Source organism: Salarias fasciatus, chromosome 3, assembly GCF_902148845.1.
Source record: "Salarias fasciatus chromosome 3, fSalaFa1.1, whole genome shotgun sequence".
Lineage (NCBI taxonomy): Eukaryota > Metazoa > Chordata > Actinopteri > Blenniiformes > Blenniidae > Salarias > Salarias fasciatus.
Window position 1 is genome coordinate 12,773,802 of NC_043747.1, and position 20,217 is coordinate 12,794,018.

The 20,217-nt window shown below is 41.6% G+C and overlaps 1 protein-coding gene across 34 annotated transcripts in view; it reads left to right on the top strand.

Moving 5' to 3' along the window:
* Positions 1-20,217, top strand: part of LOC115386025 (receptor-type tyrosine-protein phosphatase delta) — a 355,926-nt gene that overhangs the window by 158,785 nt on the left and 176,924 nt on the right. For all 34 annotated transcript variants that reach the window (XM_030088168.1, XM_030088177.1, XM_030088172.1 and 31 more), the window contains exon 8: positions 20,039-20,086. The gene's annotated coding sequence lies outside the window, so the exon portion shown is untranslated. The remainder of the gene's footprint in view (positions 1-20,038; positions 20,087-20,217) is intronic.

Here is a 20,217-nt window from a genome sequence, read left to right on the forward strand (position 1 = left end):
AGAGAGAAATAAATTTGAGAACATGTGAAGGATGAAGTGGGGGAATGAAGTGGCTGGATGGAATGTGTTTTGGACGTACGAGGGATGAGGAGGGGGGGAGAGAGAGACTGTCAGCGAGGTGAGGCAGATACCGGAAGGCTGATAACTTCGCTTATATGTAAGTTAGGTTTGGCAGAGACAGATTCATTTGATATGATACCGTTTTTTTTCCTCTTTTTCTTGTAAACCTAAGAAATCAAATAAATTCAATAAAACTATGAGGCGTTATGATAAAAGACAATCACAGCCACACTCTATCAACCAAAATTACTACAGTGTAGTTAAAATGATGCAGTGGTGACCAAAATTAGAGCCACGTGGTTCTGACTGGAAGGTCAGGGTTCACGTTCCACTGAGGGTTAAGTCAAATTTGTGCCAAATTGAACATGCGGACCACAATCTGCTGTGGTGACTGTGGAAGGGAGCAGCCAAAACGCCGCCATAACTGGAATGCAGCATTTGCATGTTCCTCCAACGCGTGCACGGGTTTTATGAAGGTGTTCCTGTGGTTGAGATAGTTCCTTGATCCAAATACTGTTTCCTCCTCACCGGGTGGATGGATGGGGTGATTATTATCTTATCTGAAGTGGCTTCACTAAAAACACCTCATTTTATTGTGACTGTGTCTAAAAAAACACATGAAACAACTCTTGAATTCCTCCCTTACCCACATTATAATAAAAAGGAACAATAAGCTTAATTAACTCATATTCTGATTTAAGTTTGTTTGTCACAGTGGTAGGTTTTGTTTTGTTTTTTGCTTTCCTGGCAGCACCACAAGATGTACCGTTTGATTTTTAACCCAAGCCAAACCTTCTAATTTTGGTTAATTCACATGACACACAGGTTGTGATTTGTGATGAAAGTAAAAGATGGTCACAGTCTGTACACGCTGCTCCAGGAAGTACAACTGTGCTGGTAAACTAACAACAAAGAGGTTGAAAGAAAGACGATGCGCTCACTAGAAACAATAGTACACTTACAATATCAACAAAAAAATGAAGGATATTGTTGCCTCGCTACTTTAAGCCCTACTGATGTATGTTTCAGATAAAACAAACATGTAGAAAGGAATACTTACAATGTCACTGTGGTTTGTCTTTTAAAACATTTTAAGCTAAAGAAAATACAAAAACTGTATTTTTGTCTTATCTTCAGTTCTAATATTTATCCCAAACACTTCTAAAATGGATAAAAGCTATATTAGTAAAGAGATTTAGCTCTGGCCAGTCAAGAATGTTAAAAGTAATATATAAATATATCCGATAAAAACGTGGGAACGGCGCAGATTCTTCAGTCAGAGCTGCTTTGATTCCCGGAGCTTTATTCTTGCTCTGTAATATGCTGTCTGTGGGAATATCACAAATAGTTTCTTGGCATGTTTATCAGTTTATCAGCACCTGCTTCGACCACAATATTGGATCTCGTGGACACATGGCATCCTGGCAGTGAATGGACCGCTGGCTGAGTTAAAGCCCTGTTCTGGGAATTCCACAGTTAGTGATTTCAGACTCAATAAAGGCACCATGTTTTACTTTTATCCTTGCCTGAGGAAAGAAGGCTGACTCACCAGAACGCCAAAGTTATTATTAGTGCCTCACATGTGCGGACAAAAGCAGTGTGTGTGTGTGTATATCAGTTTTGTGAAAGACAGAGAAAGAGAGGCCGACTTTTAGCAGCGGTGGTGTGAGCGTGCAGGAGCAGCATGAGGAGCTCTTATCTGCCGCCTGCCAAGCCCTGACCAGGGCCCTGACTCCGGGCGCCACCCCCACCCCTCCCTCCGTCTCCAGCAGGGCTTCCCGCTAGTCCTGCCACAGAGGCAAGGCGGCCAGGTGAAATGAGCAATTCCCATTCAGGGACAGGAGTGCCGCGCTGACTCGCCCTGTGAAATGGCTGCTCACTTTGGCAGATCAATGCACTCTTTTTCCCTCGTGCGCTGCTACTGAGTGATAGCCAGGGAGGAAAAAAAAAAAAAAGAAGAAGAAGAAGAGGGGGGAAATGGTTATGGGGAGAGAGAGAGAAAGAGGTAGTCTTCTGTGTATGTTGTTTGTGTGTGTGTTTGTGCGTGTGTGTGTGTGTGTGCAGGGTGTTAGGAGGGTATTTAATGATATTTGCCATGGCTGCTCTGAGTGAGTGCTGTTGGAGGAAAATGGGAAATGCTTTGCATAAACTCAAAAGACGTGCAATATTGCTGTTCGTCTTTGGAAGGGGGGAAAAAAAAAAAGTGTGGTTCCCAGTCCCGCCGGATATGAGAATATTCACCCGCTCAACTGGAAATTTTGCCAATATGAATGATATTAGCAACAATCATATTAAAATGCTTTAGCCGTGCCAAAATGACTTCCGCACTCCTGCACTGATGAGACTCACATGTCAGGAATTTTATATCACACCCAGTTCTGGGCATAGGGTGAAAGCTGTGACATGACACGGGCCTAATGCAGACTAATTTTCAACCAGATAATCACACCGACTCAATAACCGGTGAGTCCTTTTTTTTATATATAGCTTATTTTGCATAATGTGCCTTAATTCATAATCCATATTGCTAATTTATCTCACTCTTTTATGACACAAATCCATTAAATCATGTATTTTTATTGGATCCTGTGACATTATAACGTAAAAAAAAAACTATTCATGGTTTATATTTCAAGTGGCAGGAAACCTCTAATATACAATTAACATCTTTATAGGTGGTGCTGAGTGACAGTCAAAGAGCCACGGTGCTCTTCTATACAGTCTATGAAATGTTATTATCGTGAACGTAAACTGTTCACAACCCATGAACTGAAAGATGTCAGGATGTGTGATTCCAACAACGCACACTGATTATTTCATGATTGGCTTCTAACTTATTGCCACTCGGTGTCTGTTCAGCTTACGGTGTTTCAGGTGACGCCATCGACCAATCTACTGTATCCTCTTGACCACTTCAACAAACTCAGAGATTTGGGAGGCTGGATCCAGTCACAGCTGACAAAATACACCCTTAAAATAAACTTATCTCTTTTTCATCCTGCTAAAAACACTTAAAAACCTGAAAAGATTATAGCAATTTTCACAGTCAATGATAATTCTGAGAACTGGCCCAAGATTCACACAAAACAAACCAATAAACGGTTTTAACAAATTAACTAATAAGTGAAGAAATGCAAATTTGCTTTGTGGTCGTTGTCTTTTTTCATCAAGCACAGCCTTTTCTTTGAATATATATTGATATATTTCCCCGTTTACAACACATTTTTCAATATTCAGAGGCACTCTGGATCCACAGAAACTCATGTTTTTGGACTGTGTGAAAGAAACCAGAGTTTTTGAAGAAAATCATCTCATGCAGAGAAAGAACTTCTGAACTCCAGACAGAAAGACTCTCAAGCCCCCAAACTCAAAGTGAGGCTCTTCTATAGGGCCAGTACACCACTGTGCATCCATACATATCCAACAATGTGACAGTATATGGGGCTTCTTGTCTGTTTTGTTTACGATTTCCTGGAAACAGTAGAATGAAGGTATTGTTGCATTAGAGTTGTTGAATTCTTGTCTACATTCGTAAAGAAGTTATCTTTGTTGTTCATTCAAATTGTATATTAATCACATATTAAATGATATTTGACAGAAAGAAGTCATATTTTGTTGAAAATGGATCACATTCATTAGATACATTAGCATCAACGATAAACACTTTCTTTAAATTGCTTTTTTTAAGTGAAGAAAAAAATGCTTTAACGAAGAGGCGATAAACGCAGATCATAGTTTGAACAACAGCGTCGCATAAGCACTTGACCTGCCTTTTATTCGGTGCCAAATTATAAGAACAGCCGTTTTACAGCCGTGTCATAATTGCAGCTCGAGTCTTAATCATTTGGTCGAACACACTCCCAATGTTTCCCAGTTTTACTGTTTGGCTTTACAAGCTGTTGAAACACACCCCGATGAATTTAAACAGAATGTTTCCTGACTCGTGAGAGGAATCGCACATCCTGACATCTTTTACCGCTTAACTGAAACATAGACCACTAATTTAGATGCTAGCGTAATACTGAAGGAGATATAGTTCGGTGGCAAATGCTGCACAGACGTTGACTCAACCCTGATTGCTACAGTGCAGTGCCTTATTACTAAACTGTATGAACAAAGCTACAATTCAAATTCTTATAAACCGTTTACTTTGCTATTCTGTTTGTTTCAGAAGGTAATCTCTCGTCCTTCTTTCCCCGAGCCTGACGCTTCGCCTCTTCCAGCTGTATCAGGTCTCTCAACGTCAATAAAGCCTGGGCTGAAAATGTAGTCGGACCTATGCAGACATGACAGCAATAAAGTGCACTTGATTATATGGTTGAAAGTCAGGACGAGGAGACGGGGGAGCACAGGATGGGAAAATAGAAAAGCACATCGCCTCTCAGCTTTGATCGCGGCGAGCATCTTGAAGTTAGAAAGTCCCTTTTGTGCGTGGGTTTTTTTTTTTTTTTTTTTTTGGCAGAGGCAGGTGCGGGAAGGTTGAATCTTGGTCATCAGCTGTCAGGGCGGTAATGAACAGTGTTTACTAGTAATACCGCGCGCTGCCACATCTCAGGGTGTGAAATGTCAAAGTGTCCATTCTCCCCCACCCCGAGCTAGTCAGGAGCTCCACTGTCAGGGCTTCGGCTCTAAACAATGGGAAAAGAGAGGCGAGACAGCAACATGGAACTTTCTCCGTTTCGCCCATTACAGTCGGGAGAGTGAGCGCGAGAGAGAGGTAGAATGTCAAGCCTGGAAAAATAGAGATGCTCAGAAAGGGGGGGAGAAAAAGTGGGTTTCAAATGGATTCCATTTGGCAGACACATAATGATAGCTATTAACCAAAACTGAGGGAAGGAAAGCTGGAGAGCCTGCGAGAGACGCACAAAGACGGCGAGAGACAGACGGCGGACGCGGGACAGACGGGCAGAGAGACACCTGCTGTTGCATCACCTGCTGTAATAATAGTGTTGACATTCAAATGGAGAGCTCCCACAATGGCAGCGAGCTGAGGCAGCAGCCGGCATTCAGGCGACGAGAACACATCGGGAAATATTAGCGAGCGTCAGGACTTTCCGCTGCACACAATGAATACCACTTGACCCTTTGCCATCCCACAAGTGCTTATGTATTGCAAGTGACTGCGTGCATGTGTGTGTGTGTGCATGTAAGCAGGAGCGGGCCAGCCCGCGAAATGAGGAGATTCTCCACCTCAGTCATTTCTATTCCTCGCCAACCGTGCACTTAAGGCCGGGGGAATAACTGAGCGGTATGTGAATGCATGTCGAGTCGGCCGGAGGTAATTATTTCCCTTCCATTCAAAGGGATGAATTAAAAATGCACCGTAATGCACGGAGTTTGTTTTCCTTGATTGACATTCCAATTCCACACTCGCTCCGGCTCTCTAATTCACACTGTCATGCTATCTCCAAAACTCAGGTTAAACCTAATTCAAAAAGCGGAATGGATCATTAGTTGGCAAAATCTCTCTTGACTTTTCTCTTTCATGCGGCCCACATGCCCCAAAAGGGCCCATCAATCAAAATTCAGCTCGGCTGATATTACCATTCACCTTTGCACATATTTTATTCCCTTTAAAGCGCGCAGCGGTCTTTTGTATCCACGCAGACCTGCGGTGATTGGAGTAGAAACTTTCCATGTTTGAACTCGGTGGGGTTTGAAGGACTGCAGATATCAGCAGATCTTTGCTGATGCGGGGGTCAATACCTATTATGGTAAAAGCAATAGTCAATACGGCGCTCTCGCATTTCTCGCTTTAGATGCGGCTGCTTTTGAAAAGCGACGGCCCTTTGTGCAGCACTTTGATGATGAATCTGATGGTTTAACAGCACTGTAATTGTTTGTTTTCTCAGACACGTTTCTTTCTTCTTTTTTTTTTCCCTACACAGAGTAATAATAGGGACGGCCTTCAGGAGCGAGGAGCTTTGAATGTTGACGACACATACAGTTAACTCCGAAGTGGCAGTTCTTCTGAAGCTTAGATTATCTGCTTGGTTGCCACTGAACACAGGCCAAACTGCTCAAACGCTCGCTGCTTTTGTCTCATTTTTTTCACTAATTGCTAATTTTACCCATTTGAATTCACCAACACTGATCATTAATAGTCAAACTCAGGACAGTGGAATCAATGCAAATCACTCTGATTCACCCTCAACCTGCACTTCAGGAAGCATTTAAGGAAATCATTTTCCACTTTGAAAGTGCTCTTTATTCTAAAAGCTGCTTGAATGTGAAAATGTTCATATTCACTGAAGTGTTACCTGTCACAACTTTCATTATCCCCCCGTGTTCAAATTCAGTTCAAAAGATCCGATATCCTCGAGTTCGTGCCGACACAAAAGGAGAGAGCTGATGCCGTCTTTGTTTTTGCCTGCTCTTCATTTGTAATCAACTGCAGGACTTTGCAGCTCTGCTTTAGTCATGAATGACTGAACTGAACCTTGACACGACGTGTTTCGGAGCCTTCGGGCCTCAGAGCCCCTGAGCACGGACCTGGTGTGCCTGTTAAGCAGATCATTCACAATCAAGTAACACAGACAAATCTGCACACAGGTTGTGGTCTGAGTTCTTTTTTTTTTTCAATGATTGTGTCTGTTTATAAGTAACAGAGATGAGCAAGGTGCTCCAAGAAGCTAATGTTACTAATTCACTCCAGAACACATTTGGAGTATGAAGCGTCAGTTAAAAAGCAAATGTATCACAGTTAAAATAAACACAAAAAAAAAAAAATGCTGTTAAGTCTGACTTATATAGCTTGATAAAGCCAGTTATACTCCCATACGTTTAGAATCAATGCATATTGATCATTTTGTTTGGTTCCTGATTGAAAAATAGGTCTTTTCCCGCTGGTAACTTTTCCAGTTCACAGTTCTAGAATTGACTATAGATAGATATTCTAGAATATCTATCTATAATATTAGGATCCAATTTGAATTAATGAAACTTGTTGCTTCACAATGATGTTCATCTTTCCCTCACTCAGAGGAGTTGACAACCATTATGACCAGTATAAAACAGCTGTTTGTTGAGGTTCGACATGCATAAACAATCATGACGTATGTCACACTTGTAAAGCTTCAAATACGACATTTCAGTTCATGTTAGTTTTCTTTTTTCAAGACAGTCAGCCACTTAAGTTATTGTGACCTTTTTACCCCCATTTGCTCGCTTTTCCTTTTGACCTTTTCGAGCGGTTTCAGCCACTTTAGTTGTTTTAGGTACCTTAGTTGTGTGAGATATTTTAGCCAATTCACTTTATCCAGCTTTTTCTTGCAATTTTCGCAATTGTGGTTGTTTTGTATTGCAACTCTTTCGTCATTTTGGTTATTTTTCTTTGGACCGTTTGGTTTAAATTTTCACCTTGTTTTTGGATTCTTTAGGTTTTAGTTCTGTCATCCAATGGCTAAGAGTTATTTTAAATACGATTCTTGGTATGCAGTTAAAACAAAAACAAGCTCGAAATGTATATTTCCATAAAAAAGTCAGTGAAAAAGGCTACAGAGGGCCGAAAGAGTGAAGTTGTAGACCAGTGTTCAACCTAAACCGATTAGCTTCAGCTCTTAGTTAAAAAAAACTATGATCATTATCAAAAACAGTATATGTAAATATACATTTGTGTTAAGTTAAAAAAAAAAAGTTGGTATAACTTATCAATTCTTTAATTTTCTATCGCAATAATGGTGAAAACACCCCAAATCATGTTAGAAGAGTGTTACGTTAAAAATACTGTCATTATGCTCGTCGCTTGTTTAATATCAGTCATACACTGGGGAAATTAATTTCAAAGGTAAGAAGAAAAGAATATCTCAAACAACTCTAAAGAAAAGAAGAGCACCGACAAGACCGTGCAACTGTTAGAGATTTTTTTATAGGAAATGAGATTTGGAAAATGACAGAATTCCTCATATCCTTACACGCTTCCTCCCAGTACGTATGCAAATGCCCCGTCCAGACCACGAACACACAAAAGAGAAAGTGGGTTAAATAAAATGGAGGAGGAAGCTGTGAAATATAATTCCCGCTGCCTATAACGGCTACAGTATCAGCCGTCTTGGATCTGTACTTCTTCATTCGGATGTTCTCATTTGTATCCACACCTGTGTCATTCACAGCCTTACGTCTTAACCTAATTTCATGGTCTGCAGGTTTGGATGGATGGCTCTGCTGCAACTTTTACACTGGAGGGGGGTGTGCGCTTTGCGCGCACGCGCGCGCGCGTGTGTGTGTGAGTGTGTGTGTGCACACACACAAAATAACAGTTGTGGAAGAGAGAGAGAGAGAGAGAGAGGTGGAGAGAGAGGATGAGGATGCGCCGCTACAACAGCACAGAGAATTGTGGGCGCTGCCAGATATTAACCTTTCAACCTTGTGCTTTTCTGTTAACAAAAATACATGAAGCTCCTCTGGACGGATGACAGTGAACCGAGGTTCTGCAGACTTTCACTGAGCATGTCTGAATGATCAGAGGTGAACCCGTTCTGTGGTGATGTACTTCAATTACTGTAAAGCCTGCACCAAAAATAAATTAATTAATAAAACAGGTCACATAGTGTTGAAATGGTTAGCACTTGTAGGTTGAAATTCAACAGAAAATGCAAAAAAGAAAAAAATAAAGTCATTGGAAATCGTGGAAAGTGTAACATTAAAATCTCAAACAAAAAAAAAAGACAGTTGAAGAGAAGGCTGACATTTGTCATGTAAGTGAAAGTAATTTTCATTAATATGGCCACAAAGTGTTCTGAAGAGCTTCAAAGGCGAGAGAATGAAAAAAAACCCTCACGTCACTGTAATTGCTGCATATATTTTTAAGCAAAATGTCAGCAACGCCCTTTTAGTTTGCTCGAGCATCTTTTTTGGTGTGACGGCTTATTTAGCCAAACCAGGCATGACACCAATTACAGTGGAGGGAAATCGATTCCAACACAGCTCTCTGCTGGGACAAACAATAAACTGATCAAAGTGACTGGATGTTTTTGCTCGCGACAAGCAGCGGAATTAGTTTGTGCATTTTTTAACCCCCAGTAAAATCTCCGCTTCTCAGAGCTATTAAGCGTACTATCCAGCCTGGTGCAAACACGCGCACACAAAAGGCCCAGATAAATAGGAAATAAAAGAGGAACGGCAGCTGTGTTTTTTTTTGCTGCTACAGTAACAAGGAGAAGGAAAAAAGCCGCTCTAACTGCTCCATTCAAGTCAGCAGAGTTCAACCAAACGCACAAGTCAAGATAATTGCTATTTCAACCATGAATTGGGAAAGCTGGTGACATTTTAGTTTAAAAAAAGAAAAAGAAAGACGAAGAAAAAAAAAAAAACTGTGGCTGAAAATGTTGATATGTGTTCAAGGTCCGTGGTATTTTCATCAAAGTCATTATTTTTCTCTTATATTTTCAATTTCAAAGCCCTTTAAAAAGGATGGAGAAAACGCAGCACAAAAAAAAAAAAAAAAAGGTTGAATCCAAACAGCACACAATTAATGTTGCTTGTTATCTTATCTCGCCAATAACTTTTAATTTCTCCTTTTAAACATTTATTTGAGAGTCTGACTGCATGAAGCCCTCTCAAATCGTTTCAGTATAATCCTTCACAGGCGGACGGTTCTGTGTGCTGCGACATCCCCCGACAGCAATTTTGCCCTTTTAAATTCATGTACACACTCTGTGAGGTGAAAAAAAAAAAAAAAAAAAGAAAAGAAAAATACAACTTTCTTATTAATTAAAAGGTTACGTTTGTCTGGAGACCAGCGTGGCTGCTTTTAATCATCTTTTACCTTGCTTTTGAGGCTTTTAATTTTCTGTGTTGTCATTAGACATGTGAATTTTGTGAAGTTCAAACGGCATAAAAGTGCACGGAGCTCATTTTTAATTACTGTAGTATCTCACTCATGCTCCAGCGGTACAGTCCTCACTGAAATGTACAGTGCTGTGGAAGATATTAAAATCCTAATGAATATGCTAATAATCCCTTTTTTACATTCACAATTCTACAATGTTATTTTTTTTTGTGTGAAATTCTATGTAAGTTGTAATGAGTACATGTAATTACTGATATGATAAAGTGTGCGTCTGTTATAATATAGTCGTCCATTGTGTTGAATGAAGTCACTGATCTGTTGTCTTTCTGTCCGTTTTCATTTTCTGATGCCACTTGTTGTTCATGGAATTACAGTTTTCACAGAATTTGGTCAAAAACACACAAAAAAAATCATTTTTCTATTAATTTTGTGGGTTTTTTTTAACTCAGCCATTTGGGTTTGAGTTAAGAACGGGGAGGAAACACAAGTCTCTCCGGTACAATTACAGAAGTGCACGGCAGTCACTTAGCCTGCTAATACACGGTGTGATATTAATTACTGTTTGTAAACAATGCACTTTGCAGAGATTATTCCGTGCACTCGGCGTCCTCCGTTTGTGTTGCGGGTAATTCTCACAAGTGATTAAGTGGTGCAGCTAGGACAGCTGTTCAAGATGAGTTCATTGGCATGTTTAATTAATTGCACTTGAGATAATTATTCAATCATTACTTTGATTAATTTTCTGCGTCCCAGATAATGCATCAAACGTCTGCTTGATGTCAATAGTTTTTTTTTTGTTTTTTTTTTTTTCCTGAGCCCGACTTGAGCAAGGCTAACCATTTTTGGAAGCTTGAAGGAGTCATCTCACACCACAAGGTGTTGTCCGAACGCTAAACACCTGTCAAGACTGATATTTTTTTTTTTCTTCTTCTTCTTTGTGTCCCGAAAGCGTGGACTCCACCCTGCCGCTGCTCGCCTCGGCGTTGGGAGTCGATCCACTCTTCTTTGTGTCTGAAACACGCTTATTCCTCACCCCCCTCAGATATGCAGGGTAGTGGCAACATCCAACTGAAGGAAAGCCAGGCAAATCGTTTGTGAGAGATCTTGTCAAACAGATTAATTCCCACCCTGGGCCTTGGGCTTCTGGACCGTTTTTCTGTCATGCTGCTTTGCCAGGCTCCCTCTTGATAATACCCCAAAGATAAAATTAATTGTGCAGGGAGATGTGGGATGGGGAGTAGCTAAAAGGACCTTGAGCAACACACGAAGCTCTCTTTTCCTCTCCGCTCCTCTGCATGTGAAAACACAGACACAATCAAACCGTCAGAAGCATGACACATTGCACCGATGATCACTAACTTTGTTAGGAAGTTTCTGGAAGTGAGGGGTTCGGGGGAAGACGCGAGGAGACAGAATCATCCCTCATGAAATATCCTCGTCTGAGAACGTCTGCGCTCAAATTACCATCAAAGTGCAATCCCTCACTTCATCAACAGTTTATGAAGAGGGGCAAGCGCACCAATATTTGTCTCAGACTCATGCAAATCTAGCAACACACTTCTCTCCAACACTGACGATCAGACTCAAACCAGATTGAGGCGACAGCGGCGTGAAACTTTGCAATAACATCAGTCTGCGGGAGAATTAAAACACAACAACAGCGATGCCACGAGGCTGTCTACATAGCATAGCAATGCCAGCGTTCTTGAAATGCTCACATTTGGGACGGTTATTTTTTGCACGGTTTCGGTGAGAAACAAGTTTCTTTAAGGTGACACTTTCTGAAAAGCAAAAGCATCACCAAGACCAGAATCAGTGATATCCGTTTTATTCCTATCCTCAGGGCACTGTCGAGATTTAGCGTGCCTGCCTCTTGTAACCATAACTCATCGGCCATTTGTGATGTCTAAATAAATTCCCAAAGATCCAGAAAGCGGAGAAATTGAACTTTGTGTCTGCATGTTATGCATAGGAATTTCTGATTCACCAGCATGTCACATTTTTAACCTCAGCTTCTCATTACAGTCAAAAACACACGTTACGGAAGAAACTCTTCACAAAAAAATACCAACTGCATCATGGAGCTATGGAGAAAGCCAGAGGACAGTCAAAGTCGAGGCAAATCAATTTGAGCAATTCAGCCGCATTTCATTTAAAGTCCACCATTAGCTGCCGAGATGTGGCATCCGCAGTGAAATCCTCCTCTCGGTGCAGCCGCTTTCAGCTCTTTCTGCACGGCATTGCACCACAGTGTAGTCACACTTGAAATGAAGCAGACCTTTCCCACAACCCCTTGTCACAGCAATACAGCTCGCAACATTAGCGCACAAATGCCAATCCCTGCTGTGACAATGTGGAGTCACATAATGTCGCAGTCTTTCATCACCGCTGCCCTTCAGCTGCGACCAAAAGGCCCATTTAACCAAGAAATATTCCACAGAGGGCAGAGCCAAAGAGCAGGTAGATTGTGGCAGCTTTGGCAACTCCAGTTTGTTCTTCTTCCTCTTCTTTTTTTTTTTTTTTTTAAATAGCCCTCTTGGCACTTGACTTGCCCCTGTCACCCCGACTGGCAGATGGTGCAAATGAGCCTTTATTTCTGCCGCTGCCAGCGAGCACGGACAGGCAGCCAAAGCGCAATCACTAGAGATTCGCGTTTGCACGGTTTGATGACTGAAACAAAAGTGTTGCCTTTAGTACTGTCATAGTTGCAACACATCAGCGATCGCTTCAGAGGTGCTGAATCCGTTACTACGAGTGCTTAAATCAGAGTTTTGTCTGCTGCCAGCTGTTTTTTTTTTTTTTTTTTTTTTCTGTGACAAATACAAACTGGAGTGACTTGCAGCTATTTTTAAACAAATATTTTTTAGTTGCACATACTGCCATGTCGGTGCTGTCAAGAGTTGTAGTACTGTATGAATAAGCGATCAGATCACTGAATTGTTTGTTGAGCGTTATGTTTGTTGATTTTTTTTTTTTTTTTTGCAAGAATTTGTTTGCTATGTAGCCTAAGTGAACTCGAAGAATGCGTCTGCAGCTTCCTGTGAAGGATACGATGTTCCTGGGAGATGCATTCGGATCATTTTACACACGCTTACACATCCTCACAGCGCGCGCTCTCGGGCCCTGAGCAACCCACATCCGACGGTCTGGAGCTTAAGTAGTCACCGCTGTCACGGCGTGACGACATGAGTGTCCCAGCGGTGTCCTCCTTCAGAGCCGGAGATATCCTTCAACGCGGCTCCTTGTGTGACGCTGCAGTGTCACTCAGGGGCCCAGACAGGCGCTGCAGCGGGGATGACAGCCCTCCAAATGAGGACTCCAGAGCAGGTAGAAACTATTGACAGGAGCCTGGGGAGCAATTATGAGAAGCCCCCAGTTTGTGGAAACTACAGCTTGTTTAAGTCTGTTAAAAACAAGCTGCGACCCCGGTTAGGGGATAGCCGCGCTTGGTATTTAGCTAGTCGCGGAAGTTTTTAAGCTCAACCGGTGACACATTAATCAGAAAAACTCCAAGGGGTTGTCAGAATGAAGAGTTTAGCTTTGAAGCGAACGGAACCGTTTGGATTTTCTGTCAGCAGAATCTTGTCAGTCGTCATCTGCGAAACAGTAAATTTGGTGATGCGATTAACAAGCTGACCTTTCGCGAGCTTTTTTTTTTTTTTCCCCCCCTCACTCCTCAGCACTTGTATTTTTAAGCCCGTAAAATCCAGCGGGAATAAATTCAATAGCTACCTTTGACACTCAGCACATCACTCTCCATAAAATACCTTCAAATAATCAAGGCAGACAGATAATGGCTTGGAATAGGATGCGGCTTGCTGCCCTGTGACAGACATTTCCAATTAAAAAGGGTAAATAACTTGAGATTCATCTATTTCCCCCTGTCCTGAGATTTATCAGTCTATCGTGCTTTAAATCCGTTCACCCCTGAAATGGTAATATCGCAGATTTGGATTTCCCAGGCAAAGAAAAATGTCATGTAGTTCCAATATCCACTGCTATTTAAATCTGCCTGGCCTGTCTACCTCGGAGCTTTCATAGGCCAACTGAAGCATAGGAGGAAGCTACTGATATACTACTATATCTGTATATAAGTATACCAACATCGTATTAACAGTATCTGGCGCCGAGCTTGTCAGACTCGGTGATTTGACTGTGCATCAGCAAAATGCCACGGCTGACTTATTTCTCTTGTACTTTTTTTTCCCCCCAATGAGGCCAACTTTTAACCACCAGAGTTTGCATCATGTTTACCATGAAGCTCCAATTATCAGACTGATGTATTTCCAGTGTGATCTACTGCAGTCGTTCTATCACATTCTTCGAATCATTTTTAAAGAATCGAGTCATATTTTAAAAATACCAACAGAGTAAAAAAAATCTATATTTACAAATCCAGCGTCTGCATCGCCCAAACATGACCCAAATATGGCACAGCTGGAGGCACAGATGAACGCTGTGACTGTGATGAATAGCTCGCCTCTGGCCCAAAGCTCGCCCAACTTCTAATCACAGGGGGTCACTCCGAGGTCCAAATTACCTCGTGTATGCATCCCCAAAAACCGAGCCAGAATTGGACCTCTGGTGTCTGAATACAAGCAGGCGACATTTAGCGGCAATCAGCCGAACTTGGCCGGCCTACCTGGGCTAGCGCAGATTGATTCCCGCGTTGCCTTTCCCTCGATTAACTTCAGCCAACATTAACGAAACGACACATCATGACAGTGGGGACCGTCCACGGGAGGAGCGGGGAAAAAAAGAAAAAAAAAAAAGTCCCTTTTTTTTTTTTTTTTGTAAATAAAGTGACATGACTCATTAATGTGATGAATGGTCGAGCAATCCCCTCAGCGTCAAGTCACGCCCCCCCAACCCCCCCACTTCACAGCCCCCCCCCCCCCCCAGGCGTGCCTCTCGTGGGCCATTCCGGGTGACAGCAGAACACTTAAACGTGCGCCTCTAAGTGCTGAGGCAAGCAGGTCTGCCAGCCAAATGGTTGCTCTTTTCAGCTGTTGAAGCTCCCAAGGACCCATTTCACTGTTAACATCAAATCATTAAATTCACCCCGCACTCAGTCAGCTGGACTGGAGAGAGATCGGCGGGGAAGACAAAAAAGAACAGGTAAACTTAACGGGGGGGGAAAAAAAAAAAAAAAGGTCATTGTCAGCTGTAAAAGCTAAATAGGGCTCAGTTTCAGATTGTGAATACTATGAATATAAAATCACCCTCAGTTTTGATTTGATTATTTTAGTGCACAAATGCTAGTTATTGAGCTTTTTATTACTTTTTTCTTTTTTTTCTAAGTGAAAGAAGGGATGTGTGCAACATGTCCTCATCCCAGCCTTGGATTTTAGATTATTCTGCGATATTTTATTTGCGTCTCAAATCAAAAAAAAAAAGTGGAAAACTTGATCCTCCCATCAGAGTCTGTGATGCATGTTACAAGTGTGCCTGTTGTTGTTTTTTTTTTTTGATTACCTAAAGCAAAATGATGGCGTGTGTGTCTTTGAAAGGAATTATAAACGCTCTTCAGGCCATGAAGTGGTCCTTTTTCCGTTCCGTTTCCCTGGGCTAAAGGTAATCTTGACGCACACACAATGTCTTCATGGTTCAGACTTTATATTATTCCAGGCCACCTCAAGCAATTATGGTCTTCAGCTGTTTCTTTCACTACACTGCGTGCATTTGGTGTTTGAATACAGCTCCTGCATCTGATGCATGCCACCTCGGGGTACAGAACTGCTAACTGTCCGCAATTATCTTCCGTCTTTTTGCGAGCAAATGGTCCATGATCTCTTACGAACGTCATTTAGAAAAGATCAGAATGCTGCACAACAATTTCCAGACAAATCATGTGTTTGGAATGGCACAATCAAAACGTACTCTTTTGTTACTGCCTTGCATGCTTGTGCTTCTGTCTGCACTTTGCCGCGGTGCCAAAACATTCACAGGTCCACAGAAATCCCTCCATATAGAACATAATGTCTGGCGATGGCGGCTTCACACTGCGTGACACACCACTTAAGTTAATTACTCACATTTATGTCCGCAGCCGGATCATACCGGAGAATTTATTGGAGGAACTCAACTCCATGAAAAGTTTAAAAAAAAAGGTTTATGAGGAGGTGACTGGACTTTGTGCAGACCAGTGAAGTGAGAGAACACAGCTGCTGCAACTGCTGCCTGCATAAACACTGCAAAGTGACGACGACTAAAACTAATAAGGTCTTTAGACAGAAGATGAATGCGATCAAGGGAGGGAAAATAATAAGTGCACGCGTTCTTGAAAAGATTCTCAAAGCTGAAGCTAAAATGTGAGTTTTTGCAGCTGGAGAGAAAATAGCAGGACATGAACACGGAGAGGATGTTTGACTTTCCAACTTTCATTACTCTGAGCTCTGTAATCTTGATCCTCCAGGAAGGGGAAGATAGCAGGTGGCGGCCGTCATGTCTGAACTCGCAGGGTACAGTATGAGCTCCCAGCTACAGTATATATCACCGGCTCCCTCCTCTTGGCTGCTGTGGCTTTAGGGGAATTGAACATATACATTTGTTTTTCGTGCATCGTCTTTAAATTAATTTTCTAATCTTTTTTTTTTTTTTTTTTTAAATACTTCATGATGACTGATTTAATGAACTGTCAGTTTTCCCCAATAGCATACCTGACAAACATTCTGACTGATGGTCACATTATGTGAAATGTCCCCGCACTTATTAACAAACAGCGTGTGACGCGGCGTCTGCTGCTTTTTAATTAGTGGATAAAAATGAAACGCAGTCCCAACCTCTCTGTCTGGACGCGTTTCCACTCTGCAAAGCCTATGTGGTCAACATTTTCAGAGGACTTTCCAACTTTTTCCTCAACAAAAAGACTTTTTTTTTTTTTTTTTTTTTTTTTTTTAATGTGTGTTTGTGTGCCTCGTTTTTTTGTGTACGTGGACTCATACCTTAACTGCTGTGAAGTTGAAGAAGGAAAAAAAAAAAAAAGAAGTTCCAGCACCAGTCAGCTGCTTCGCTCGGACGGCCGGCTGTTTTTTTGGCGAGCGCCCCGCTCACCCGTGTACACGGCACGAAGGGAGCAGAAAGCAAATGTGTCCCTCCTTATGGTGGGTCAGACTACAAGGCAGCCCAGATTTCTCCTGGTTTTTTTTTTTTTTTTTTTTTCCCCCCAGAAAGTATATTACAGAGCTCCAAATCAAAAGCTGAATTTCAACACAGTGGCATATGAAGCCTTTGCCTCGAGGGCCTGATTTCCTCATTCTCTGGTGTTTTAACAATGAGGCTGTACTTGACAGTCCGACTGAAGCAGTCATGTTTAAGTGGCCCTTGAGTTCAGCCTGTTTTTTTTTTTTTTTTTTTTTTTTTTTGTAACAGAGTTAAAAGCAGTGCTGAGCATCAGTTCTGGAAAACAGGGATGCACATCTAATAAATAGCTGTCAGACAAATGTTCTCTGGTGTAAAAGAAAAAAAAAAAAAAAAAAGCATGAAAATGAATCAGACCCCACTCTCGTCAACGTGTCCATCACCCCGGAACAAGATGTAATTAAATATACATTAATGCCTCCAACAGACTCACTTTACTCTTAGAATTGTTCAGAATCACGTAAAGATTCTATAGTTTATACTGAAAACACTGAAGTGCGATAAACGAGACCAGACAGTTTTCACGTTGGGGCTTTTCTGTCCACGTTTGCGTTACTGTGTTTTTGCATAGTTGTCTCGTCACGCCGCTTTTTCCAGGCGCATGTTGCCTCTTAGCTTTAACGTCTGTGTATACACTGCTTGTGTTTTGCTTTTTTTGTGTTTATGTTGTTCATCTCTGTTTGTTTAGTGTCTCTTGTATTTGTGGTGATTTTTGTATTTATGTTGTAGCCTTCGCACTCATGTGATGACAGTCGGATTTGTGTGACGGCTTTTCTTGCATTTATGTGATGACATTTGATATTGCGAGTTTGTCTTCTCGTTGTGGCTTTTGTGTCTTTGTTGCAGGTTTTTAATTCGCGTGTCGTCGTCTGTATTTGTGGTTCTCATATTCTTGAGATGGCATTAGTTTTCTTGTTCAAGCTTTTTCTTCACGTGATAGCAGTAATTTTTGTTTCTCTTTTTGCACATTCAATACATACAAATTGTGTTACCTTTAATATCTGGAATATAATTTTTATTTTTGATATTTTGCTTTTTGCACACCTTTCAAACCAGCTCTGCAATCCAGTCCTGGTGAGAGTTTTCCTCGTCTCGGCTAACAGAAGGGCTCAGGCTCTCAGGTTTGACGGGAGCCTCTCTGCAGCTGTGAGCACTTTTCATAGATGGTCAATTGGATTAAGATGGGACCCTTTGCAGGGCTCTTCGGAACGGTCCGATATCTCTCCTTCTTATGCACCCTTGAGTGCTTTCAGATTCATATTTTGGGGTCATTATCGTGTTGAAGGAGCCCCTGACCTGCGACTGAGACGGAGCACTTGGCCACTGGGCAGCATGTTTTCACCCCAGAATACCCCGATAATCTTCTGACTTTATTGTGGCACCGCGCGGATTCAAACGCATCCTGTGCCAAATGCAGCAAAACAACCCCATTGCACCACTAAGCCTCCTCCGTGCTTCACAGTGTGACGGTGTATTTTCCTTTGAAAGGTTACTTTTTTTTTTTTTCTTTTTTTTTTTTTTCAGCTGTGAACCCAGAGCTGATGTGACTTACCAAAAAGCTCTCATTTTGTGTCATTCTCCCAGAAACATTGTGGCTCGGAGCCCACTTTCACTCAGAGCAACATATGGTGCAGCCAGACACCATTGTGTCTTCATCTTCAAAGTCAGCGTGGATCTGTTTTGAAGTTTTTCCTTTTTATTTCTCAGTTATGGGCCTTTTTTTTTTTTTTTTACCTCAGGCCACATCTACCTCTACCTAAACATGGTGTTACTGTCTTTACCTTAACCATGTTTCCAATGATATTCCTTCTTATCTCCTGTTTGGTGCAGCGCACATGACGATAGCCGAGTGATGAACAAAAGTGCTGAACAGCTGATAAGGTTAAAGACACTTGTGATGCTAATTGAAGACAACAGCCTGCGTGAAACGTCAGCACTATCCAATCATCTGTCACCACTTCGAAGTCGTATCAATAATAGTTTCATCTTCTGTACTAATTAGAATCCCTGTATGCATCACTTGAGTTTTTAAAATGGATCGAAGACACGTCAAACTACATCTGTATACTTATTTATGTATCGCTTTTACAGATTATCTCGCCTTTGTGCACTGTTTGAGACCCGCGATCAACTTTGTGCTGTAAATATGCAATATTCAGAGTCACAGGCAACATGTGATATTTTAATTTCGGTCGAACAATGTTAACGCCACCCACAAGAAGGTTTTAGCAAAACTTTCCAAAAGAAAACAACTGAACTGGTGATAACCTTTGTCCTGTTTATAAATGCAGCCTCCTTGACACATCACCATAATGTACTGTAGATTTATTTTCATACTGAACTTAATGCTGTCAACTTTCTTTCTCCATGCAAATGCATTTTTATGGGGGAAACTTTGGAATAACAATGCGGCAAAGACATAAGGATTATTACTCACTGAGGATTTAACTTAGTCACTCCTTTTTTTTTTCTAAATGGTGCATTGCTGCATTTCTTAGCTCAAATCAAAACCAAATCACAGGCAGAAGTAAGCACAGCTCATCCCGCATGCATGAGCACACAATATCCTAATGGGCTGTCCTCTTTAAAATTGACATTGTCCTGAAGAAGGAACTAGTCCACCTATTTATTTATACATGTTGGGAAAGGGTTGCTTTCTGGAACCACTTTGTGTTCACATAGTCTTGACAGGATAAGAGCTTGGTTTAAATCATTAAGAAGGTCCAAAAAACGAAAATAAATAAATAAGTACGGCTACATTGGACAAACTTAGAGCTCAAACTTAAATTCAACCAAATCTGTGTCACACCTGTGCGTCCCGTCGTTCGGAAAGCCGCAGCAGACGGGGAGACGATCCGCTCAGGATCTTCGCGATCTGGGACGCTATTCCCACTTCTTACTTTTGTCAATTTGCTCCCGGGGGCCCCCTGAGTCCTTGTCTTCATTAAAGGAGTTCCTCATTGATCAATCACTGTCAAGAGGAGCTGCTCTGTAATTGCACTGTGGCCTAATCATGACTGACGTCTCATCCCTCCCTCTTTGTCGCAGGTCTCAGGAGAGAGAATGTTCCATGACTTTCACACCTTCGACCTCAAGGTAGGGCCCGTTAATGACTGTCCTCCTCTCTATAGGGTTTATCTTCAAATGTATGTGAAATTATAATTAATATTGTATTGCCTGTCCATTTATCACTGAGGACGGGAACAGGTAAGGTAATGCTGGATGGA